This window comes from Pristiophorus japonicus, chromosome 24, assembly GCF_044704955.1.
Source record: "Pristiophorus japonicus isolate sPriJap1 chromosome 24, sPriJap1.hap1, whole genome shotgun sequence".
NCBI classification, from domain to species: domain Eukaryota; kingdom Metazoa; phylum Chordata; class Chondrichthyes; family Pristiophoridae; genus Pristiophorus; species Pristiophorus japonicus.
In genome coordinates this window covers 3,697,266-3,724,367 of record NC_092000.1, presented here as the reverse complement: position 1 = coordinate 3,724,367, position 27,102 = coordinate 3,697,266, and positions in this window count along the sequence as shown.

Here is a 27,102-nt window from a genome sequence, read left to right as displayed (position 1 = left end):
GGGACACCACCAAATACTTCCCTTCAGTCTGAAAAACAACCGTTCGCTGCTATTCTCGACTTTCTGTTCTGTAGCCAGTTTCATATCCACGCTAGCACTGCCCCTTTAATCCCATTAGGTGTCAATTTTGCTAATCTGTACTGACATTCGAGTACGGTAATGAGAGCATACTGCATTAGTAAAGGTTCCCATTGTAATTTTTGGGCTCCATCAGATATTGCTCATATTCAGTGTCATGGGTCAGTCCCAAATGCAACTCCTCACTACCATGAACTGGAGTGTGGGCCTACGTGTACAATATCTACTAACGCAGTGTTGCCCAGGGTCAGTTAACAGTACACTTGTTAATATAATTTGATCATTGCAGGTAAAACAAGCCCGCTCGTGTACTCCTTGTCTTCAGATAATGGAAGAATAATCACTCTGTCAGACTGTCTTGCTTAGGCTATGATGTACAAATCACGTCTACTAAAAGTAGACATTACACAATGGCAAAAGTTCAGCAGTGGCAAATTTCATTCGATTACAGAATCATTGATTCACTAAATCTGTTACAAAACAAATAAGCATCCATGATGTAATGTCTCTAGGTAAACTGGGACACTCGTGGAGTTCTTGCACCCACTCCAGCTCATTGAGCTACCTGTTGAGCAGTGAGCCATTGAAGAGCATTGACGCAGCTCACGGGTTATACCCACTGAAGTGGCTAGATTCTACTGCGCTTTTCAGACCATGAGACATCCCATACCACTTTACAGCCAATGAAGTACTTTTTGAAGTGAAGTTTATATCCAACCCAGATTGATAAGATGAAAATCTTCTCCACTTATGGTGTGTAAGGAACCAACCAAGTTCCCAATGGGCATGGCATAAAACTGACTCCAATGCAGTGCTCAGAAAAGCCAATGGGAAAACTAGTGTAGAAAATGGAGTGTTCTTCTGGGGTATGGCTGAGGTGCATTATTGGGTCAGAGCAAAGGGAGCTTTTCTCAGTACCTAACCATGCTCTACCGGACATGGGAGTTCTTGATGCTCACACTAACACCTGAAATGCAAAAGTTCCCCAGAACTACAAACAAGTAATTTGATTTTTTTAAATGCACTGACACTCATTATAGCTTTGGTCCAAGCATGGACAAAAGAGCTGAATTCCAGAGGTGAGGTGAGAGTGACTGCCCTCGACATCAAGGCAGCATTTGACCAAATGTGGCATCAAGGAGCCCCAGTAAAATTGAAGTCAATGGGAATCAGGGGAAAACTCTGCACTGGTTGGAGTCATACCTAGTTCAAAGGAAGGTGGTTGTGGTTGTATGAATTCAATCATCCCAGCCCTAGTGTCCTTGGCCCAACCATCTTCTGCTGTTTCATCAATGACCTTCCCTCCATCATAAGGTCAGAAGTGGGGATGTTTGCTGATAATTGCTCAGTATTCAGTTCCATTCGCAACTCGTCAGATAATGACACAGTCCATGCCCGCAAGTATCAAAGCCTGGATGGCATTCATGCTTGGGTTGGTAAGTGGCAAGTAACATTCGCGCCACACAAGTGCCAGGCAATGACTATCTCCAACAAGTGAGAGTCTAACCACCTCCCCTTGACATTCAACGGCATTATCATCACCGAATCCCCCATCATCAACATCCTGGGGGTCACCAGTGACCAGAAACTTAACTGGACCAGCCACATAAATACTGTGGCAATAAGAGCAGGTCAGAGGCTGGATATTCTGTGGCGAGTGTCTCATCTCCTGACTCCCCAAAGCCTTTCCTCCACCTACAAGGCACAAGTCAGGAGTGTGATGGAACACTCTCCACTTGCCTGGATGAGTGCAGCTCCAACAACACTCAAGAAGCCCGACACCATCCAGGACAAAGCAGCCCCCTTGATTGGCACGCTACCCACCACCTTCAGCACTCACTCCCTCCACCACCGGCGCCCCCTGGCTGCAGTGTGTACCATCTACAAGATGCACTGCAGCAACTCGCCAAGGCTTCTTCGGCAGCACCTCCCAAACCCGCGACCTCTACCACCTAGAAGGACAAGGGCAGCAGGCGCATGGGAACACCACCACCTCCACGTTCCCCTCCCAGTCACACACCATCCCGACTTGGAAATATATCGGCCGTTCCTTCATCGTCGCTGGGTCACAATCCTGGAACTCCCTCCCTAACAGCACTGTGGGAGCACCTTCACCACACGGACTGCAGCGGTTCAAGAAGGCGGCTCACCACCACCTTCTCGAGGGGCAATTAGGGATGGGCAATAAACGCCAGCCTTGCCAGCGATGCTCACATCCCGGAACGAATAAAAAAACTCTGGCAATAACTGTTCTAATCTATCAGCGTTAGCTCTCACCCTCCTGTCCTTTCACTGAACTAGACTCTACAAAGCAGAGTTAGAGGATTGGTGAAAAGGGGTCAAATACAAGCAAGACCTATGATTTATACCCGAGAGTGAGATGTTTATTTGACAGCCAAGTCCTCCTTATGCCAAGATTGTGCAGTCACATATTTCTCCTTTCCGCTTTACTTTTTGTATTTAATTTTTGTTCTAATTTATTGTACGTTTACATTCACCGCTCCCATCATTAATGTCACATTTTTCCAACAGGAACTGGGCTAAGTGTGAAAAGGAAAGATTTCTGTTTTGGAGAGGGAACAGTATTTTACCAGAAAAACAATTCATTCGGCGGACTTGTGGCTTTCCCATGTCGGCTCACAGTATGTCGAGTGATGCATTGTTTAATATGAGGATCATTTTAACCTGACTCGCTCAGCAGAAACCTGGTGGATGAGCTAAAATCACCCTGGCTTTTGCCTGTCCACAAACCACCAGGATCGCAACATCTGCATTTTGAACCTGCTCTCCTGAGCCAGCAGCAAGCACACATGCACCCGGAGCCAACACAGTCCTCCTTTACACTGCATGCTGTAGCCCGATGATATCATTGAGACCCGACTGTAATTTTAACTCCGACCTGTGCGGGGATTCCAACTAAAGTTAAAATCGGGGCCATGTCAGAAGCATTATAACATTTAAAGTGAAATAATTACAGTTATCGGCCATTTAGGACGGAGATGAGGAGGAATTTCTTCACTCTGAGGGTGGTGAATCTTTGCAATTGTCTACCCCAGAGGGCTGTGGGCACTGAGTCATTGAGTATATTCAAGGCTGAGATCGATAGATTTTTGGGCTCGTGGGGAATCGAGGGATATGGGGATCGGGCGGGAAAGTGGAGTTGAGGTCAATGATCAGCCGTGATCTTATTGAATGGTGGAGCAGGCTCGAGGGGCCGAATGGCCGACTCCTGCTCCTAATTCTTATGTTTTTATGTTCTTATATTATTATGCAAAGGTGCAGATGTATTAAATATTGCGTGTTGGTTTAAGATTAACTGTAAGATCCTGAGATCAGTTATAGGTGAACTGCTGTTGGCAAGGGAAGTTTGCAGATTCGAAGTTACTGTAAATTCCTGGCTTCAGATCAAACGAAACTAGCATGAAATAAGCAGCGTTTGTTCTATTTTTTTAAAAATACTTTGCTATTCTGAAATATAACAGACTCAAAGCATTTTTCAGATGTAATATATTTTGTGGGCCAAAAGGAGAGAATGAAGCCACCAGGCGATCAGATCAGGCAGAAGATGTTTCTATATTTAGGACCGAGATGAGGCAAAATTTCTTCACCCAGAGAGTGGTGAACCTGTGGAATTCTCTACCACAGAAAGTTGTTGAGGCCAATTCACTAAATATATTCAAAAAGGAGTTAGATGAAGTCCTTACTACTGGGGGGATCAAGGGGTATGGCGAGAAAGCAGGAATGGGGTACTGAAGTTGCATGTTCAGCCATGAACTCATTGAATGGCGGTGCAGGCTAGAAGGGCCGAATGGCCTACTCCTGCAACTATTTTCTATGTTTCTATGTTTCTAAGATAGTTGGCCTGGATCTCCTGACGCAGGCTGCTATTGTCGAACATCAGAACCTTTGGCCAGGAGCGAGTTGTTAAAATTATTCTGCAGCCTGTAGGTATGTTTGGACAATGGATGCATTAACAACAACTGCGGGTGCGCGGTACCACCAGTCGGGTGATGGAGAGAAGGTTCCGGAGTGGAGAGGAGACGGCGGGGCACAGCGGAGCAATGGAATCGGTGGGGAGGCTTTGTAAATACACGGTGTAGGCCTCAAGTGCCAGCTGTGGCTCAGTGGGCAGCACACCCGCCTCTGAGTCAGAAGGTTATGGGTTCGAGTCCCACTCCAGGGACTTGAGCGCCAAAATCCAGGTTGACATCAGTGTAGTGCTGAGGGAGTGCCACACTGTCGGAGGGGCAGTGCTGAGGGAGTGCCACACTGTCGGAGGGGCAGCACTGAGGGAGCTCCGCACTGTCGGAGGGGCAGTGCTGAGGGAGCGCCGCACTGTCGGAGGGGCAGTACTGAGGGAGTGCCACACTGTCGGAGGGGCAGTGCTGAGGGAACGCCGCACTGTCGGAGGGGCAGTACTGAGGGAGTGCCACACTGTCGGAGGGGCAGCACTGAGGGAGCGCCGCACTGTCGGAGGGGCAGTGCTGAGGGAGTGCCACACTGTCGGAGGGGCAGTACTGAGGGAGTGCCACACTGTCGGAGGGGCAGTACTGAGGGAACACCGCACTGTCGGAGGGGCAGTACTGAGGGAGTGCCACACTGTCGGAGGGGCAGCACTGAGGGAGCGCCGCACTGTCGGAGGGGCAGTACTGAGGGAGCGCCGCACTGTCGGAGGGGCAGTATTGAGGGAACGCCACACTGTCGAAGGGGCAGTACTGAGGGAGCGCCGCACTGTCGGAGGGGCAGTATTGAGGGAACGCCACACTGTCGAAGGGGCAGTACTGAGGGAGTGCCGCACTGTCGGAGGGGCAGTACTGAGGGAGCGCTGCACTGTCGGAGGGGCAGTACTGAGGGAGCGCCGCACTGTCGGAGGGGCAGTACTGAGGGAGTGCTGCACTGTTGGAGGTGCCGTCTTTCAGATGCGATGTTAAACCGAGGCCCCATCTGCTCTCTCAGGTGGACGTAAAAGATTCCATGACAGTATTTTGAAGAAGAGCAGGGGAGTTCTCCCCGGTGTCCTGGGGCCAATATTTATCCCTCAATCAACATCACTAAAACAGATTATCTGGTCATTGTCACAGTGCTGTTTGTGGGAGCTTGCTGTGCACAAATTGGCTGCTGCGTTTCCCACATTACAACAGTGACTACACTCCAAGAGTACTTCATTGGCTGTAAAGTGCTTTGGGACGTCCAGTGGTTGTGAAAGGCGCTATATAAATGCAAGTCTTGCTTTCTTTCAAGCCTCGAATAAGAACCTACTACAGGCCCCGGTTTTGCACCGAACAGGTCAGCAGCATCGCTACTGTCGAATAGAGCCACGTCAGGAAAAAGAATCTGTGCCAGCAAGACTCAGCAAATATCCATGTTTATTCATTTTCTTCTCCTTTCCTCTTACACAGAGCTCACGCTTCGAGCAATAAATCTCTGTAACCCTCCCCCACAAAATCATTACACATTAATAAACTGACCCACGATTTTATTATACATAATTATTAAATCATCCCAGAGCTCCTCAGATTTATGCGATATTACGATATTATTATACATTAATGCTTAAACCATCACAGCTTCCGGCCATTGGCAACAGTCACTCTGTTCTCAATATTAATCCATTCTTGATATTCAATCATTGTTTGTTCCCTCCAGATAACATCTCTGACCTTTCAACCCCATTATCGCAGGAACCAATGTGTCCTTGTTGATGATGCCAGTTCATTGGATGTGTTCGGGAGGGAGTTGGATGTGGTCCTTGCTGCTGGGGGGGTCGGGGGGGTGTGGAGGGGGCGTGGGGTGGGTGATCAGCCATGATCTTGTTGAATGGCGGTGCAGGCTCGAAGGGCCGAATGGCCTACTCCTGCACCTATTTTCTATGTTTCTATGTTTCTATGTCCTGTGCGGTATGTGATTATCCTAGCATGCACACCTTGTAACCTCTGAGCATCTACCTAACCATACACTTTTCTTTCATTCTCAGGATGTGGGCGTCGCTGGCAAGGCCGGCATTTATTGCCCATCCCTAACTGCCCCTTGAGAAGGTGGTGGTGAGCCGCCTTCTTGAACCGCTGCAGTCCGTGTGGTGAAGGTGCTCCCACAGTGCTGTTAGGGAGGGAGTTCCAGGATTGTGACCCAGCGACGATGAAGGAACGGCCAATATATTTCCAAGTCAGGATGGTGTGTGACTGGGAGGGGAACGTGGAGGTGGTGGTGTTCCCATGTGCCTGCTGCCCTTGCCCCTCTAGGTGGTAGAGGCCGTGGGTTTGGGAGGTGCTGCCGAAGAAGCCTTGGCTCTGCTTACCGCTCTACTTTCTGCAGGTGTTCATTGTCTTAGCCTCAGCCACGTTTGGTGGGACTGAGTTTTACATTCCCTATTTGGAGGGAGGGGGGCGGGGCGGGGGATTAACAGTGTTTCTTCTTGTGTATTGTCTCATTTGAGACTTGTTAAGAAGATGGAAATCGCTCCCTCCTCACACATTTGCCTTCGATACGTTGGCTTGGTGATTTCCCCACATTTGCGCCCCTATACGCAGGTAACCTGGGACGCAAACCAATTATGTGGTTTAAAAGATCGTGGAATTTTGGGCGTAAGCAAGTCACACATGTAACTAAGTACACCCAAGTCTCCTCGATCTTTTACATCTGTCCATCAAACCTTCCATCCAATCGAAACGCTGCCCACAAAATGGGCCACGCCCCCGACGCTCAAATGCGCGTATCCTCCAATTGCGCCTGTTTGGGACATTCTCTCAGTATTGTGAGCAGATTTTCAGCCACAACAGGAAACAAAGTCATATTTCTGGTGTTTTCATTGCAAAGCTTCCCCTATTTATTAAAAGTGCTGTCCCTGATGTGCATGAATGATGGTTAAATGTGTTGGAACTTTGAATTTTAACACTCAAAGAAGAAATATATGTGAGTTTGGCGTTTCATTGGGTCCTGGTTGTTTATGTATGTCCAGTTACGCCCATTTTAAGTTTGGGTCTGTTCTAATGAGATTAGGAGGATACTTGAGTGTAACTTGATATTGGCAAAATGTGTGCAGCTTTGGGCACAATTTTGGCTGCAAATCGCGGGTTGCTCCCGTGGAGGGAACTCCAGGCCAATGTGCAAAGCGCAGAGATTTTGATCTTTATGCTCTATTAATGGATCTTCAACCTTCTCATGGCCACGTACCAACCGAAGCCAAGAGCTTGCATGATAACCTGCTCACAGGCTTAACCAACTCTGGTCTGAGCTGCCCACTCCAAGTTCACACAACTATAGAGATTTCAGGACAGGAGGAGTCTATTCTGGATGTGCCAATCCTAGCTCTACATCAGACCTTCCTACTCGAATCCCAGTCCCTTGCTCTTTCCATTTACCATTTAATATTCCCCCTCCTTAAAGAGTTTGGGCTAGAAATTCAGCACTGTAACGTCCGTTTTAACGTGATTTTTTTCGACGTTTTTGTCCTAAAAATGAACTGCTTAAAATTCCACAAACCTTAAAGATGGCGTTGTCAAAATATTGGCATTTTCAGTAACACTATACCTAAAAAACCGTACCGCCTAAGTTTGGCCGATTGGCACTGATGATAATGATGATGATGGCTTGCTTCGCAAAGCACCGTTTTGAAAAACCTGGATTGCAGCTTCAAAAATGCCGGTACGTAAGACCTACAAAAAAAGTAAGTGAATTTTTTTTTAATTCAGTGATTCTGTTGTTAATGCTTTTGAGAATGTTTTCTCAATCTTAATGTTTTTATTTTTGAAACATTTTTTTGGTGTTTTCTCCCCTGTATTTTTCACCATATCGGCCTCGCGGTAAAGTTGAAGAGGACGGCGGTATCCAACACGATTTCTCCAGCAACGCCGTTTTTTAACGGGGTATTTTTGGGCCAAACTTACCCCCAAAAAATGGCAAAACTTTTCTTCTTTTTTTTCACTAAAATGATATTATTTGTCAAATAACGACAGTCTGGTGAATCTCTAGCCCTTTTTTTGATGGGTTTGCTGTGGGCAAATTGCCCTGTTTCTGTGTAATGCGAAATGTTTCAATTTCAAAAACACTTCATGGGCTGTAAAGTGCTTTGGGACATCCTGAGGTCATAAAAGTTATTCTATAAATGCAAGCCCTTTCTTCCTTATTTAATACCTTAAATATTGTTACTAAGCTTCAGTAGCCCCTGTGATAATGTATTCCATATTTCTAATAACTCTTTAAGATAGATCTTCTGTTTCCCTTTCATGCTTCAGTATTGCTCCTGAGTTTATGACCCCATTTACTGATTCATTGGTGAACAGAAATCATTTTTCACTATTTAACGTCTTTTCCTAACTTTGAACAATTCTATTGGATTCCTCTGCTCCAGTGAATATATTCCTAGTGTTTTAAATATCAGTCGAACCATCGATCACTCCAATATCCTTTTTTTAATGGTGTGCCCAAAACTGCACACAGTGCTCCAGTTGTCGTCTAACCAATGTCTTCTCCAGCTGTATCATCAACCATTGCTTTCTTTCAAAGCCCCTATATATAAAACTCAGAATCCCATTTGCCCTTTTTATTATACTTTTCCATCCACAGCCTCCTTTCAATGATCTGTGTTGTTCAACCATCCGGGACAAAGCAGCCCGCTTGATCGGCACGATACCCACCACCTTCAACATTCACCCCCTCCCCCACCTTCAACATTCACCCCCTCCCCCACCTTCAACACTCACTCCCTCCACCACCGGCGCCCCCTGGCTGCAGTGTGCACCATCTACAAGATGCACTGCAGCAACTCGCCAAGGCTTCTTCGGCAGCACCTCCCAAACCCGCGACCTCTACCCGCTAGAAGGACAAGGGCAGCAGGCGCATGGGAACACCACCACCTCCACGTTCCCCTTCCCAGCCACACACCATCCCGACTTGGAAATATATCGCCATTCAGTCATCGTCACTGGTCAAAAAATCATGGAACCTTCCCCAACAGCACTGTGGGAGCACCTTCACCACACGGACTGCAGCGGTTCAAGAAGGCAGCTCACCATCACCACCTTCTCGAGGGCAATTAGGGATGGGCAATAAATGCTGAGCTTGCCAGCGACGCCCACATCCCAGGAATTAATATTTTTTTAAACTTATGTATCTGTGGCCGACATCATTCTCTTCCTTCATTCCAGCGAGAGTTTTGTGTTATAACTACTCTTTTCCCCAAAATGTACTACTTCATATTTTCAGACATAATATGTTACACGACAGTGCCCAGTCGTGACGTTGCCCCTTCAGTTTTTCTGCCTTCGGCCTCCTCTTTGGGGAATGAGGGACACACACAGCTTTTTAGTGACACTCCACAGCAGTGCAGGTGACTTTGAGAACTTGGCAGTGGTGGGGGAGGGAATTGAGCCTGCAACACCTCCTCACAAGGTTCCCATCCATTCTCGATCCTGGGGCTTGTCTGACTCCACGAGACACAAAGCCATCAATCAGTAGGAATATTTTGTATTGTTTTTCTGATGCTTTGTTGCATCATGTCTTTTCACTGACAATGAAAGATGCATTTTGTCTGGAGTTTGTTGACATTGGAGTCTGTACAGACAACACCCTTGTGTTATTTACTGAATTCAATCGGACTTAAGAGATCAAAATGGGAGATGCTTTATTAAGTTGCTGTCATGTTATAGCAGCGTAGTGCTTGCTCTGACTTGTCCTGAGCTGTGTACACAGTGTGACCAGTGGGACTGCGAGCACTTTATTACGATGATACAAATCTTCATCAAAAGCCGTAACTCATCTCCATTGGAAATCGTCCAGCAGCTGCATTTAGTAACGTGTCTGTCATAAATTCAAATGTTATTGTACACTGTGAGCAGGACCACTCCAGTTACTCCTGTCTGGTACTGTATTGCTTGTTTGCGGTACTGAGGGAGTGCTACACTGTCGGAGGTGCCCTCTTTAAGATGCAATGTTAAACCGAGGCCCCGTCTGCCCTCTCAGATGGACATAAAAGATCCTATGGTGCTATTTTGAAGAGCGGCGGAGTTAGCCCGGTGTCCTGGCCAATATTTATCCCTCAATCACTAAAAAAAAACAGAGTATCCAGTCGTTATCAAATTGCTGTTTGTGGGAGCTTGCTGTGCGCAAATTGACTGCCGCGTTTCCCACATTACAACAGTGACTACATTTTAAAAAAATACTTAATTGGCTGTAAAACGCTTTGGGACGTCCGGTGGTTGTGAAAAGCGCTGTAGAAATGTAAGTCTCTCTTTTCTTCTTTCTTTCTATATGACGTTCCTGTGCAATGTCAGCTCCCATATAGGTACAGCACAGACCAAGTAACTCCGAGGATTTCCTGGAGTGTATTAGGGATGGTTGTCTAGACCAATATGTCAAGGAACCAACCAGAGAGCTGGCCATCCTAGACTGTGTTGTGTAATGAGAGAGGACTAATTAGCAATCTTGTTGTGCGTGGTCCCTTGGGGAAGAGTGACCATAATATGGTAGAATTCCTTATTAAGATGGAGAGTGACACAGTTAATTCAGAGACTAGGGTCCTGAACTTAAGGAAAGGTAACTTCGATGGTATGAGATGTGAATTGGCTAGGATAGACTGGCAAATGATACTTAAAGGGTTGACGGTGGATAGGCAATGGCAAACATTTATAGATCACATGGATGAACTTCAACAATTGTATATCCCTGTCTGGAGTAAAAATAAAACAGGGAAGGTGGCTCAACCGTGGCTAACAAGGGAAATTAGGGATAGTGTTAAATCCAAGGAAGAGGCATATAAATTGACCAGAAAAAGCAGCAACCCTGAGGACTGCGAGAAATTTAGAATTCAGCAGAGGAGGACAAAGGGTTTAATTAGGAGGGGGAAAATAGAGTATGAGAGGAAGCTTGCAGGGACCGTAAAAGCTTCTATAGATATGTGAAGAGAAAAAGGTTAGTGAAGACAAATGTAGGTTCCTTGCACTCAGAATCAGATTAATTTATAATGGGGAAAAAAGAAAGGGCAGACCAATTGAACAAATACTTTGGTTCTGTCTTCACTAAGGAAGACACAAATAACCTTCCGGCAATACTAGGGAGAAGGAGGAACTGAAGACCTCGCTCTGTCAAGCCCGTGTGGTGACTGATGTGCAACGGCCACCACACGTTAAAAAATCCACGCACAGGCATCTTCCACCCCTTCAATTGGAGTTCAGGATCTGGACTATCGGGTCCTTCATTGAAACATCTGTGAAACATAGAAACATAGAAAATAGGTGCAGGAGTAGGCCATTCGGCCCTTCGGGCCTGCACCACCATTCAATAAGATCATGGCTGATCATTCACCTCAGTACCCCTTTCCTGCTTTCTCTCCATACCCCTTGATCCCTTTAGCCGTAAGAGCCACATCTAACTCCCTCTTCAATAATCTAATGAACTGGCATCAACAACTCTGCAGCAGAACATTACACAGGTTAACAACTCTCTGAGTGAAGAAGTTTCTCCTCATCTCGGTCCTAAATGGCTTACCCCTTGTCCTTAGACTGTGACCCCTGGTTCTGGACTTCTCCAACATCGTGAACATTCTTCCTGCCTCTAACCTGTCCAGTCCCATCAGAATTTTATATGTTTCTATGAGATCCCCTCTCATTCTTCTAAACTCCAGTGAATATAGGCCCAGTCGATCCAGTCTCTCCTCATATGTCAGTCCAGCCATCCCTGGAATCCTATACTCAAATCCCCTAGCTATGAAGGCCAACATACCATTTTCCTTTTGGTGTGGAAGCAAGTCATCCTCGTTCGAGGGACCACCGATAATGATGACCTCACACCTCTCTGGATTAAATTCCATTTGCCATTATTCTGTCCATCTGACCAGTTGATTGATATTTTCCTGCAGTCCACAGCTTTCTTCTTCATTATTAACCACACGGCCGATTTTAGTATCATCTGAAAACTTCTTAATCATACCCTCTATATTCAAGTCTAGATCAGTGATGTATAATCACAAAAACCAAGGGGCCCAGTACTGAGCCCTGCGGAACCCTACTGGAAACATCCTTCCAACTGCAAAAACACCCATCAACCATTACTCTTTGCTTCCTGCCTCTGAGACAATTTTGGATCCAACTTGCCACTTTGCCCTGGATCCCATGGGCTTTTACTTTTACGTACAGTACACATTGGATAAGGGCTGTCCTTTCACAGCCAACTGCTTTTGTACAGCTCGTATATCATAGCATCAGCTGCTCTACATAATGACATCTGGTCCTGTACAGCTTGTGTATCTCACTGTCAGCTTCTGTTCATATGTGGCAAGTATTGGGCTAGTGCTGTGCATTGACTCACATCCAGTACTATACATGGTGTGTGTGTGTCTCAATGTCAGCTCCTGTAAGGATCACCTATGCCACACAGACACAGGAAGGTCGCGGGCTTGATCTCACGCCTGTGCTGACTTAGCCAGGGCAAAAGATAGGCTCTGCAAATAGCTTCAATGTCCCTAGGCAATGGTAGATTTTTTTTTAAATCAGCCAGGTTTCCTACTCAGAATCCCTGTCCAGCGAGGCCTGCTGGAAAGTGTGTGCGTGTATCTGTGCGCACGCGCGTGTGTGAACAAGATCAGGCTTGGCTGTAAGGTCGCTCCAGAGTTAAGAGCATAGAACTTACCGCCCACTGCCACCGACTGCCACCGACATTACTCTGCTCGAACCACCCAGTGCCATGGAGCGGGCGGGAGGGTAGAATCGCCGGGAAGTGCCTGCCGACGTCAGCGGACGGCCGATGCGCGTAAGTAGACTCCCGCCAGCCGAGATGCCAGGTTGGTGCGGGCGGGAGATGGTGGCAGGATGGCGATGGACTGCTGAGTGCAGGTAACTCTGTCCTGAATGGTGAGGGTCAAGATCCTGTAAAAAAAAAGGTCAATGGAATGTTTTTTAATTATTTCTTTACGGGCACTTACCTGGATGGGGTCCCCTGAAGGTCCGCAGATATTTCTTTTTTTTTGTTGATGATTTTTATTTTTACCTCTTCGACCCTCCGTGGGCCCAACTCCATCCTCGGTGGCACTTGGGCTGCTGAGAATGAGACCTCCCGCCTGCTGTCACCCAGATTGATGGCATACGTCGTTGATATGCTGCCCGCTGACTTCGAGGCCCCAATAGAACATAAGAATTAGGAGCAGGAGTAGACAATAAGGCCCTACGAGCCTGCTCCGACATTCAATAAGATCATGGCTGATCTTCGACCTCAACTCCACTTTCCCACCCGATCCCCACATAGAAACATAGAAACATAGAAAATAGGTGCAGGAGTAGGCCATTCGGCCCTTCGAGCCTGCACCACCATTCAATAAGATCATGGCTGATCATTCCCTCAGTACCCCTTTCCTGCTTTCTCTCCATACCCCTTGATCCCTTTAGCCGTAAGGGCCACATCTAACTCCCTCTTGAATATATCTAACGAACTGGCCTCAACAACTCTCTGCGGTAGAGAATTCCACAGGTTCACAATTCTCTCAGTGAAGAAGTTTCTCCTCATTTCGGTCCTAAATGGCCTACCCCTTATCCTTAGACTATGTCCCCTGGTTCTGGACTTCCCCAACATCGGGAACATTCTTCCTGCATCTAACCTGTCCAGTCCCGTCAGAATGTTATACGTTTCTATGAGATCCCCTCTCATTCTTCTAAACTCCAGTGAATACAGGCCCAGTCGATCCAGTCTCTCCTCATATGTCAGTCCTGCCATCCCTGGAATCAGTCTGGTGAACCTTCGCTGCACTCCCTCAATAGCAAGAACGTCCTTCCTCAGATTAGGAGACCAAAACTGAACACAATATTCCAGGTGAGGTCTCACCAAGGCCCTGTACAACTGCAGAAAGACCTCCCTGCTCCTATACTCAAAATCCCCTAGCTATGAAGACCAATATACCATTTGCCTTTTTCACTGCCTGCTGTACCTGCATGCCAGCTTTCTATGACTGATGTACCATGACACCCAGGTCTCGTTGCACCTCCCCTTTTCCTAATTTGCCGCCATTCAGATAATATTCTGCCTTTGTGTTTTTGCCCCCAAAGTGGATAACCTCACATTTATCCACCTTATACTGCATCTGCCATGCATTTGCCCACTCACCTAACCTGTCCAAGTCACCCTGCAGCCTCTTAGCGTCCTCCTCACAGCTCACACCGCCACCCAGTTTAGTGTCAAACTTGGAGATATTACACTCAATTCCTTCATCCAAATCATTAATGTATATTGTAAATATCCCTTGATTCGCTAGAGTCCAAAAATCTATCGATCTCAGCCTTGAATATACTCAAAGACTGAGCCTCCACAGCCCTCTGGGGCAGAGAATCCCAAAGATTCACCACCCTCTGAGTGAAGAAATTCCTCCTCATCTCAGTCCTAAATGGCCGACCCCTTATCCTGAGACTGTGACCCCTGGTTCTAGACTCCAGCTCGGGGGAAACATCCTCCCTGCATCTACCCTGTCAATCCCACTCAGAATCTTGTATGTTTCAATAAGATCACCTCTCATTCTTCGAAATTCCAGATTCTTATATGAACACCAGCAATTAATAGTTTCTCACCAGCTAAAAAATATTCTGTTTTTCTATTCATCCTGCTAATTTGAATAACCTCACATTTATTTATTAAATTATTTGTTTGTTAATTAGCCTAATTGCTGTCTTGGCCACTCAAGAGGAATGCCTTTGAACGGAGTGTTCTAGTGGCTATGATACCTCAGGCATGGAGATAAGATGCTGGTGGGGAATAGTGCCTTATTACATCTCAGAAACAGGAAAGCATTTCATAGAATCAGAGAAATTTACAGCACGGAAGGAAGCCATTCGGCCCATCGTGTCCGTGCTGGCCAACCAAGAGCTACCCAGCCTAATCCCACTTTCCAGCTCTGGGTCCGTAGCTCTGTAGGTTACTGCACTTTAAGTGCACATCCAAGTACTTGTTAAATGTGGTGAGGGTTTCTGCCTCTACCACCCTTTCAGGCAGTGAGTTCCAGACCCCCACCACCCTCTGGGTGATGAAATTTCCCCTTATATCCCCTCTAAACCTCTTACCAATTAATTTAAATCTATGCCCCCTGGTTGTTGACCCCTCTGCCAAGGGAAGCAGGTCCTTCCTATCCACTCTATCCAGGCCACTCATAATTTTATACACCTCTATCAGATCTCCCCTCAGCCTCCTCTGTTCCAAAGAAAACAGACCCAGCATCTCCAACCTTTCCTCATAGCCAAAATTCTCCAGTCCAGGCAACATTTGAGTAAATCTCCTCTGTACCCTTTCCAGTGCAATTACATCTTTCCTGTAATGCGGTGACCAGAACTGCACACAGTACTCTAGCTGTGGCCTAACTGGTGTTTTATACAGTTCAAGCATAACCTCCTTGCTCTTGTATTCCATGCCTCAACTAATAAAGGCAAGCATTCCGTATGCCTTCTTAACCACCTTATCCACCTGGCCTGCTACCTTCAGGGATCCATGGACTCCAAGGTCCCTTTGTTCCTCTACACTTCTCAGTGTCCTACCATTTAATGTGTATTCCCTTGCCTTGTTAGCCCTCCCCAAATGCATTACCTCACACTTCTCCGGATTGAATTCCATTTGCCACTGTTCTGCCCACCTGACCAGTACATTGATATTTTCCTGTAGTCCGCAGCTTTCTTCATTATCAACCACACTGCCGATTTTAGTGTCAATTGCAAACATCTTAATCATACCACCAACATTTAAGTCTAGATCATTGATATATACCACAAAAAGCAAGGGACCCAGTACTGAGCCCTGCGGAACCCCACTGGAAACATCCTTCCAGTCACAATAACACCCATCAACCATTACCCTTTGCTTCCTACCTCTGAGCCAATTTTGGATCCAACTTCCCACTTTAACCTGGCAGTGATTACATCAAAATGCAGTGACCTGTTGTTAAGTAGACAAAGATGGCAAAGATTTTTCACACAGTAAGATCCCACAATCGCTAAAGAGACCAGATAATTTGTTTTTGCCGTTATTGGACGAGGGAAGAATATTGACCAGGGCACGGGGATAAGCCTTTGTCTTTGAATGGGGTCATTTGGAGCACTGGAACAGACAGATTGAGCCTTGTTTTAATGTCTCAACAAAGGAATGGCAACTCCAGCAAGTAGTCCCTTAATATTACATCCGAGATTAACAGCTCCCACCCTGGAGTGGAGGGTGAGCCCATAATCTTCCAACTTAGAAGTGAAAGTGAGCTGAGCTGACACACATATTCTCCAATTTAAATATTGAAAGACTTGCATTTATATAGCACCTTTCACAACCTACAGACATCCCAAAGCACTTTATAACCAATGCAGTACTTTTTAAGTGTAGTCACTGTTGTAATGTGGGAAACGCAGCAGCCAATTTGCGCAAAGCAAGCTCCCACACACAGCAATGTGATAATGACCAGATAATCTGTTTTAGTGATGTTGCTTGATGGCTATGTATTTACAAGGACACCGGGGATAACTCCCCTGTTTTTCTTCAAAATAGTGCCATGGGATTTTTTATGTCCACCTGAGGGGACAGACGGGGCCTCGGTTTAACGTCTCATCTGAAAGATGGCAACTCTGACAGTGCGGCGCTCCCTCAGTACTGCCCCTCCGACAGTGCAGTGCTCCCTCAGCACTGCCCCTCCGACAGTGCGGCGCTCCCTCAGCACTGCCCCTCCGACAGTGCGACACTCCCTCAGTACTGCCCCTCCGACAGTGCGGCGCTCCCTCAGTACTGCCCCTCCGACAGTGCAGCACTCCCTCAGTACTGACCCTCCGACAGTGCAGCGCTCCCTCAGTACCGCCCCTCCGACAGTGCAGCGCTCCCTCAGTACTGCCCCTCCAACAGTGCGGCGCTCCCTCAGTACTGCCCCTCCGACAGTGCGGTGCTCCCTCAGTACTGCTCCTCCGACAGTGCGGCGCTCCCTCAGTACTGCCCCTCCGACAGTGCGGCGCTCCCTCAGCACTGCCCCTCCGACAGTGCAGCACTCCCTCAGTACTGCCCTTCCGACAGTGCGGCGCTCCCTCAGCACTGCCCCTCCGACAGTGCAGCACTCCCTCAGTACTGCCCCTCCGACAGTGCAGCGCTCCCTGAGTACTGCCCCTCCGACAGTGCGGCGCTCCCTCAGTACTGCCCCTCCGACAATGCGGCGCTCTCTCAGTACTGCCCCTCCGACAGTGCGGCGCTCCCTCAGTACTGCTCCTCCGACAGTGCGGCGCTCCCTCAGTACTGCCCCTCCGACAGTGCAGCACTCCCTCAGTACTGCCCCTCCGACAGTGCGGCGCTCCCTCAGCACTGCCCCTCCGACAGTGCAGCACTCCCTCAGTACTGCCCCTCCGACAGTGCAGCGCTCCCTGAGTACTGCCCCTCCGACAGTGCGGCGCTCCCTCAGTACTGCCCCTCCGACAGTGCGGCGCTCTCTCAGTACTGCCCCTCCGACAGTACGGCGCTCCCTCAGCACTGCCTCTCCGACAGTGCGGCGCTCCCTCACCACTGCCCCTCTGACAGTGCAGTGCTCCCTCAGTACTGCACTGGAGTGTCAGTGTAGATTTCTGTGCTCAAGTCCCTGGAGTGGGACTTGAACCCACAACCCTCTGACTCAGAGGCGAGAGTGCTGCCCACTGAGCCACAATCTCGGATTTGAAAGGGCACAGAATCTCTGAATTGTATTTGTTTTTATTTTTCTCTTGGCTGAATCAAAACATATTCATTTTAAAAAGAACAACCTAATTTGATTCTGCCTTGCCATCTGAATAACAAGTGACAGAAGTTGATATGTTTTTAAACTTACTGCTGGCTCACCTGAGGCTTTGTTCACAGTGGGTAGGATGCTATATGCTTTTATAATGGAAGGAATGTTACACAATTTGACACTTGTATTATTCTGCTACTGCTGTGATTCTGTGTTTAAAACTGGCCTGCCTTTCGAAGGCCACAAAGTCTCATCGAGGTTAATTGTTATGGTCAAAGAAATTTACAGACTGAGAATTGCTCGCAAATTTTTCTCTCCGGGTCAGATGTATTCAGCCATAAAATTACTTAACTTCTTTCTCTTTTTAGACTTTTTACACATTCAAATATGATGGATTTTCTCAAAAGTTGTATTTATGGATCTTCTACAGCACCAATCACGGTGAGCAGCTTGAGGTGCTGTTTTATTAGTGCCACACTATGCCACCTAATGTCATAGAATCACAGAAACGGTTCCAGCGCGGGAGGAGGCCATTCGGCCCGTCCAGCCTGTGCCGGCTCTCTGCAAGAGCCCTTCAGCCAGTCCCACTCCCCCCGCCCTTTCCCCGTAACCCTGCACATTCTTTGTCCTTCAGGCACTTATCCAACTCCCTTTTGAAAGCCACGATTGAGTCTGCCTCCACCATCCTCTCAGGCAGCGCATTCCAGATCCTAACCACTCGCTGCGGGAAAATGTTTTCCCTCGTGTCACCTTTGGTTCTTCTGCCAATCGCCTTAAATCTGTGTCCTCTGGTTCCCGACCCTTCCACCAATGGGAACAGTTTCTCTCTCTCTACTCTGTCCAGACCCGTCATGATTTTGAACACCTCGATCAAATCTCCTCTCAACCTTCTCTGCTCCAAGGAGAACAACCCCAGCTTCTCCAGTCTCTCCCCGTCACTGAAGTCCCTCATCCCTGGAACCACTCTCGTAAATCTTTGCTGCACCCTCTCTAAGGCCTTCACATCCTTCCTAAAGTGTGGTGCCCAGAATTGGACACAACACTCCAGTTGAAGCCAAACCAGTTTTATAAAGGTTCATCATAACTTCCTTGATTTTGTCCTCCATGGGCCCGAATTTGATGAAAGCCTCCACCTGGCCAAATGCCACGCAAAGGACCGCCGATGGCCACTGAGGTCCCTGACGGTTCGTTGGGTGGAGTTTTCATCACCCAGGTCCCTCGAAGGTCAGCGGGCGGCAAATCTGTGACGTATCTGGGCGGCAGCCGGCGGGAGCTCTCATTCTCAGCGCCAAGGATGGAGTCGGGCCCACGGAGGGTCACAGAGCTGAAAATTTAAATCATCAGAAAAAAAAAAAATCCATTGGCAGACCTTCAGGGGACCCCATTGAGTTAAGTCGCTGTGAAGTTTTTAAGTTCACTAACCTGTTTTTCAGGATCTTCCGACCTACTGTCAGGGACAGACCAGCCTCCAGCCAGCGCTCCACCCCCGTTCTGGCGCCGACTCCCGCCCGCACCAATCTGGGAGCTCGGCGGGCGGGAGGTCACTTACGCCACTCAGTGGCTCTTCCCTCCCGCCCGCGCCGGCCCACCTTGAAAGTGGCTCTGGGCGGATCTATGCGAGGAATGTCAGCGGCAGTGGGCGGCAAGGTGATCAAATTTGGGCCCTATGCCTCTATTTGCGAAGCCCAGGATCCCGTAAGCTTTTTTAACCGCTTTCTGAACCTGCCCTGCCTCCTTCAATGATTTGTGCCCATAACCCCCAGGTCTCTCTGTTCATGCACCCCCTGTAGGACTGTACCCTTTAGTTTATATTTCCCACCCTCGGAGTTCATGTTTGATCGGTACAGCTTACTGTAAATGAGGCCCAGGTCACCAAATGGTGGTTACAATAAGCCTGTTCCACCGTCCACATTGGCCTCTTTTCTTGAAGTGTAATTAGCAAAGTCAGTGAAGGGTTACAGACATTCTGGCTCCTGTCTCATTCAAATATTTTTAATAGCTGGAGGGGTGCTTTATACATTGCAAATGACTGCTTTTATTTCTCTGTCTTCATTTAAGGGCCACTCACACAAATTTGTGGCATTGACGCTTGAGGTGCTGTGGGAAGAAAATGAAAGATAAACAAATGAGGGAAACTGTTCCTCTGCTCATGTTTGGGGAACACTCAACTGCTTGGTGCGACAGAGGAAATGCAAGCAGAGATTGTGTCAGGCCTCATTGCGTGAAACTCTGTCCCGAGAATTATAAAACCTCCCCAAATGTATGTAATCCATAAAATCCATTGTAATGAAGTGGGTGGGAGGGGCACGGGGCTCGGGGGACATGTTCCCAGCCACCCACGGGGGCTCAAACTGAAGAGTGAAAAAAACCAGCCAATGGGATTGCACTGGGATCCTCCCAAGGACGGTAGGGTCTGCAGGGATCCTGGAAACAGCCGAAGGAAGAAAGACTTGCCTACAGCCCCTTTCACTATCTAAGGATGTCCCAAAGTGCTTTACAGCAAATGAAGTGCTTTTGAAATGTAGCTCCTGTTGTAATGTAGGAAAGTTGTCCGAGGGCCAATTTCGCCCTGCATCCAGATTCATTTTGGGCCTCAGACCCTTCTCGGGTTTGGCCTCTTTGGCCTGTAACTTTCTACCTGTTACCATTCCCAAACTTAACACAGGGCCATGTCAGGCTTTTTAAATGGCCTGGGCCAGGAAAATAGAATGCCTCACAGGCACAGTACGCCTCTGATGTACGTGCATAGCTACATATATATAATCAGCGCAGAAACAGGCCATTTGGCCCAACCAGTCCATCCCGGCGTTTATACTCCACTCGAGCCTCCTCCCGTCTTTCCTCATCTAACTCTATCAGCGTAACCCTCTATTCCCTTCTCCCCCATACGCTTGTCCAGCCTCCCCTTAAATGCATCGATACTATTCGCCTCAACCCCTCCCTGTGGCAGCGAGTTCCACATTCTCACCCCTCAAGTTTCTCAATTCCCTATTGGATTTCTGGGTGACTATCTTATCTTGATGGCCTCTAGTTTTGCTCTTCCCTACACGTGGAAACACACTCTCTGTATCAAAAAACTTCCATAATTTTAAAGACCTCTACTGGGTCAACCCTCAACTTTCTCTTTTCAAGAGAAGAGAGCCCCAGCCTGTTCATCCTTTCCTGATAGGTATAACCTCGCAGTTCTGATATCATCCTTGTAAATCTTTTTTGCACCCTCTCCAGTGCCTCTATACTCTTTTTATAATCATCATAGGCAGTCCCTCGAATCGAGGAAGACTTGCTTCCACATCAAAAAGTTCAGAGGTGTTTCAATGAAGGACCTAATATTCCAGATCCCGAACTACATCCTGAAGGGTGGAAGATGCCTGTGGGTGGATTTTTTTAACGTGGGGTGGCCGTTGCACACCAGCCACCACACGGGCTTGACAGAGCGAGGTCTTGGTCCAGTGGCAAGGGTTACCCAGGACGACTGGTTATGGTGACCAGAATGGTACACCGTACACCAAGTGTGATCTAACCAAGGTTCGATACAAGTTTAGCATAACTTCTCTACTTTTCAATTCTATCCTTCTCGAAATAAACTCTAGTGCTTGATATATGTTGAACCTGTTGGACTCCCTGCAGCCAAAGAGGAAAAATGGCTCTACATTTTTTTAGGGTACAACTTACTATAATACATAATTTATATGCAGTTTGCGTGTTTGCACTAAGTGCAGTTGGTTATTTTATACACTGGAAAAAAAAAATTGTGCCACATGGTATGAAATATTATTGAACAAAATAGCATCTGAGTTATATTTTTGGCTTATTTATATAAATGTCACACATGGTTTCTGGAATTAAGTAGGTGAGTTGCCTAGTTGAGGTTTATTAAACACATGAAGTGCATCCAACGTATCCAAAAGGGATTGTGAATCACCAGGGCCAGCTCTTGATAGTGCAAGAAAAACCATGTGACTGCACAGAGCGGTGGAGCACTGCAGTCTGGAGATTTGCACACAATGTTGGCAGTTGGCACTCAGCAAAAGTGATGTCCTCTGGGACTTGCGCAGTGTGTGTTGGTGAAATGGTGCCAAGGAATGATAAGCAGTAAGTTTGTGCCCATCCTATTAGTTTCCCTACAGGAAAAGAAGGATGATCATTCTGGTGGCTACATAGAATCATAGAATGATACAGCACAGAAGGAGGCCTATCGCGCCTGTGCCAGCTCTTTGGTAGAGCTATCCAATTAATTTCACTCCCTTTGCTCTTTACCCGTAGCCCTGTGCATTGATCCAGTTCCCTTTTGAAAGTTACGATTGAATCTGTCCCTTTCAGGCAGCGCGTTCCAGATCACAACAACCCGCTGTGTAATAAAATGTTTCCTCGTTTTGCCAATACCTCGGGTGGCTTCAACAGATGCATCAGATCGGTTCATTGCCTTGGTTGGTGAATAGCGAACGATGATGTGGATAAACAAGAGTTTAGCTCATCTGGTAAATACGCTGCTGATGTTATACTGAGACATGCAGACCAGGATGGTGCCAGCTTTCATACCTGGGCTGCTCTCTGTTGTGTTAGCTCATGTCAGCTAGATGCAATCTGCTGACAGCAATAGGATTCAATCCCCAGAGCTCGGTAGGGAAAATTACAGCTATGGATCTTGCTCATTATCCTGTATCCCTACTGGAATATTCCTTAAAGTGGATGTTGGATGAGGACATGATTCGGAACGATGCGATTGTACGAGAGAGGGTACAGAGAAGATTTAACATTAAACATAGAAACATAGAAATTAAATGCAGGAGCAGGCCATTCGGCCCTTCGAGCCTGCACCGCCATTCAATAAGATCATGGCTGATCATTCAACCTCAGTACCCCTTTCCTGCTTTCTCTCCATACCCCTTGATCCCTTTGGCCATAAGGGCCACATCTAACTCCCTTTTGAATATATCCAACGAACTGGCCTCAACAACTTTCTGCGGTAGAGAATGCCACAGGTTAACCACTCCCTGAGTTTCTCCTCATCTCGGTCCTAAATGGCTTACCCCTTATTCTTAGACTGTGACTCCCCCCCCTGGCTCTGGAACTCCCCAGCAACGGGAACATTCTTCCTGTATCTAACCTGTCCAGTCCCTTCAGAATTTTATATGTTTCTATGAGATCCCCTCGCATTCTTCTAAACTCCAGTGGATACTTTTATATATGTGGACTTGTATTTACTCTGTACAGCCACCAGAGGGTTCATTCCCTGGAGTCCCAAGGGATCCCATAATCCCTTGGGAGCACAGGTATTTAAGAAGGCTTCACAGGTTGGAGAGGCACTCTGAAGACATAAAAGACTAAGGTCACACTTTACTTTGAGCTCACAGTGTTCAGTCTGACTCTTTCTCCATACTCAACAACTGGCGACGAGATACAGATAGAGAAACCAAAGATGCAGAGAACAGTGGACATCCTGGAGAAATTTTCAGAGGCAGATGATTGGGAAACTTTTGTGGAGCGACTCGACCAATACTTCGTGGCCAATAAGCTAGATGGGGAAGAGAGTGCTGCCAAACATAGAGAGATCCTCCTCACCGTCCGTGGGGCACCAATGTATGGCCTCATGAAGAATCTGCTCACTCCAGCGAAACCCATGGAGAAATCGTACGAAGATTTGTGCACACTGGTCCGAGAGCATTTGAACCCGAATGAAAGCGTTCTGATGGCGAGATACCGGTTCTACACCTACAAAAGGTCTGACACCAGGAAGTGGCGAGTTATGTCGCCGAGCTGAGACGCCTTGCAGAACATTGCGAATTTGAAGGACATTTGGAGCACATGCTCAGAGACTTTTTCGAACTTGGCATTGGCCACGAAACCATACTTCACAAACTTCTGACTGTAGAGACCCCAACCTTGAGTAAGGCCATAGCGATAGCCCAGGCGTTCATTGCCACCAGTGACAATACTAAGCAAATCTCCCAGCACACAAGTGCTGCTACAAATACTGTGAACAAAGTTGTTTTCAAAGTGTAACGTACAGGGCAGGTCACACATACCTGCAGCTGCACATCCGCAGATGTCTCAGAGTCCACCATCAAGGGTGATGAATGCAAGGCCATTAACACCTTGTTGGCGCTACGGGGGTGATCAATGTTTCCATTCATGCCGATTCAAAGGATACGTTTGCAAAGGCTGTGGAACAATGGGACACCTCCAACGAGTGTGCAGGTGAGCTGGAAAGCCTGTTAAACCTGAAAACCACCACGTTGCAGAGGAGGACAGATCCACGGAGGATCACTATGAACCAGAGCCTCAGATAGAGGAGGCAGAGTTACATGGGGTGCACACATTCACCACGAATTGTCCCCCGATAATGCTGAATGTTGAACGAAATGGACTCCCGGTGTCAATGGAGCTGCACATGGGCGCGAGCCAGTCCATCATGGGCAAAAAGACTTTCAAAAGGTTGTGGTGCAACAAGGCCTCAAGGCCAGTCTTAACTCCGTTCGCACGAGACTAAGAGCTTACACTAAAGAACTGATTCCTGTAATCTGCAATGCTACCGTAAAGGTCTCCTACGATGGAGCGGTGCACAAGCTACCACTCTGGGTGGTACCGGGCGATGGTCCCACGCTGCTCGGCAGGAGCTGGCTGGGAAAGATACGCTGGAACTGGGACAGCATCCAAGCGCTATCGCCCGCTGACGACACTTCGTGTGCTCAGATCTTAAACAAATTTCCTTCGCTGTTCATCGGGAAATTCCAAGGAGCAAAAGTGCAGATCCACCTAATTCCGGGGGCACGACCCATCCATCACAAGGCAAGAGCAGTACCGTACATGATGAGAGAAAGGGTAGAGATCGAGCTGGACCGGCTGAAACGAGAGGTCATCATTTCACCGATCGAGTTCAGCGAGTGAGCCAGTTCTGTTGTCCCAGTCCTCAAGGGAGACGGCACCATCAGAATCTGTGGCGATTACAAAGTAACTATCAATCGTTTCTCCCTGCAGGACCAATACCCACTACCAAAAGGCAACGCTGACGGGAAGAAAGACGTTCACGACGCTGGATCTGACTTCAGCCTACATGACGCAGGAACTGGAGGAATCATCGAAGGCTCTCACCTGCATCAACATGCACAAAAGTCTTTTTGTTTAGAACAGATGCCCGTTTGGAATCCGATCAACGGCGGAGATATTCCAGAGAAACATGGAAAGCTTACTGAAGTCGGTCCTGCACACCGTGATCTTCCAGGACGACATCTTGGTCACAGGTCAGAACACAGTCGAGCATCTGCAGAACCTGGAGGAGGTTCTTAGTCGACTCAACCGCATGGGGCTCAGGTTAAAATGCTCGAAGTGTGTTTTCCTGGCATCTGAAGTGGAGTTCCTGGGAAGGAGAATTGCGGCAGACGGCATCAGGCCCACCAACGTGAAGACGGAGGCAATCGAGAACGCACCGAGGCCACAGAATGTGACGGAGCTGCGGTCGTTTCTGGAACTCTTGAACTACTTTGGTAACTTCGTACCGGGTCTCAGCACACTGTTAGAACCACTGCATGTCTTACTACGAAAAGGGGGCGAATGGGTTTGGGGCAAAAGCCAAGAAAATGCCTTTGTAAAAGCGAGAAAATTGTTATGCTCAAACAAATTGCTTGTGTTGTATGATCCATGTAAGTGTTTGGTACGAGCATGTGATGTGTCGTCATATGGCATCGGGTGTGTATTGCAACAAGCTAATGATTTCGGGAAACTGCAGCCGGTTGCTTTTGCATCCAGGAGTCTGTCTAAGTCTGAGAGAGCCTACAGCATGATTGAGAAAGAACCATTAGCGTGTGTCTATGGGATAAAGAAAATGCATCAATACCTGTTTGGGCTAAAATTCGAATTGGAAACTGACCATAAGCCACTTATATCCCTGGTTTCCGAGAGTAAAGGGATAAATACCAATGCATCGGCTCGCATCCAGTATGTTGTCCGCATACAACTACGCCATCCGCCACAGGCCAGGCACAGAAATCTGCGCCGATGCTCTCAGTAGGCTGCCATTGCCCACCACGGGGGTGGAAATGACACATCCCGCAGATCCGGCCATGGTTATGGAAGCATTTGAGAGTGAGCAATCACCCATCACTGCCCGGCAGATCAAAACCTGGACAAGCTAGGGCCCCTTATTGGCCCCAAGTTTCCACACGCGGCGAAAAAGGCGCCCCTCAGAGCTGGGCGCCTGTTTTTCGCGCCGAAAACGGCGCCTGAAAAAAAACGCGGTATTCTCGAGCTCCTTGGAGCTCGATGTCTGCTTGGCGTGGCGCACAGGGGGCGGAGCCTACCACTCACGCCGATTTTGTAAGTAGGAGGGGGCGGGTACAATTTAAATGAGTTTTTTTGGTGCCAGCAACCCTGCGCGTGCGCGTTGGAGCATTCGCGCATGCGCAGTCTGAAGTAAACATTGGCACTCGGCCATTTTAAACAGTGCTGCAGAAAAAGTGAAAATTTGTTTATTGAACCCTTGCAAAGGCTTGCATTTTAATTTTCTTGATATTTCTGTGTGTGAGGGAGTGCTTTTAGCAGCACTGCTGAATAAATCACCTGCTGAATTAATGTTGGCTCTTTAACCAGTGTTACTGCAGCAACTGTGCATTTTAATTCAGCCTTTACAACTCGTTACCGTTTCAATCTCCACCACTCATTCTGTAATTAAAGATAGACTGTGATAAACGGGACACATGCACTTGTTTGAGACTATTCAAATTCTTTGTAGCTGTTCAATTTTTAACATTTTTTAATAAAACCACATTGCCCTTCCATGATCAACACTGAGGCTTCTTGCAGCTTTCTCCCCCTGCCGTCGGTTGGGCCCGTCGGGAACGGCTGCCTCAAGTAATGAGGCTTCCTGCAGCCTTCTCCCTGCCTCCCCCCCCACTGCCGTTGGTCGATCCCAACGGCAAACCGCTGCCTGAAAGGCCTGCCTGAAGCACTTTCACACAGATAGGAACATGGTTTATTTAATCTTTTCTTTGCTTATAAATGTTTATTCAGGTTGGATTTATTTGTATAATATTTGTATAAGTATAACTAAGGATTGATTGTAGAATTTAATGACTTCCCCTCCCCCCACCTCGTTCCGGACGCCTAATTTGTAACCTGCGCCTGATTTTTTAATGTGTAGACAAGGTTTTTTCAAGCGTGCAAAAATCTTCACTTGCTCCATTCTAAGTTAGTTTGGAGTACGTTTTCACTGTGGAAACTTTCAAATCAAGCGTCAGTGGCCGGACACGCCCCCTTTTGAAAAAAAAATTCTGTTCAAAAGTGAAACTGTTCTACCTGACTAGAACTGCAGAAAACTTAAATGTGGAGAATTCCGATTTCTAAGA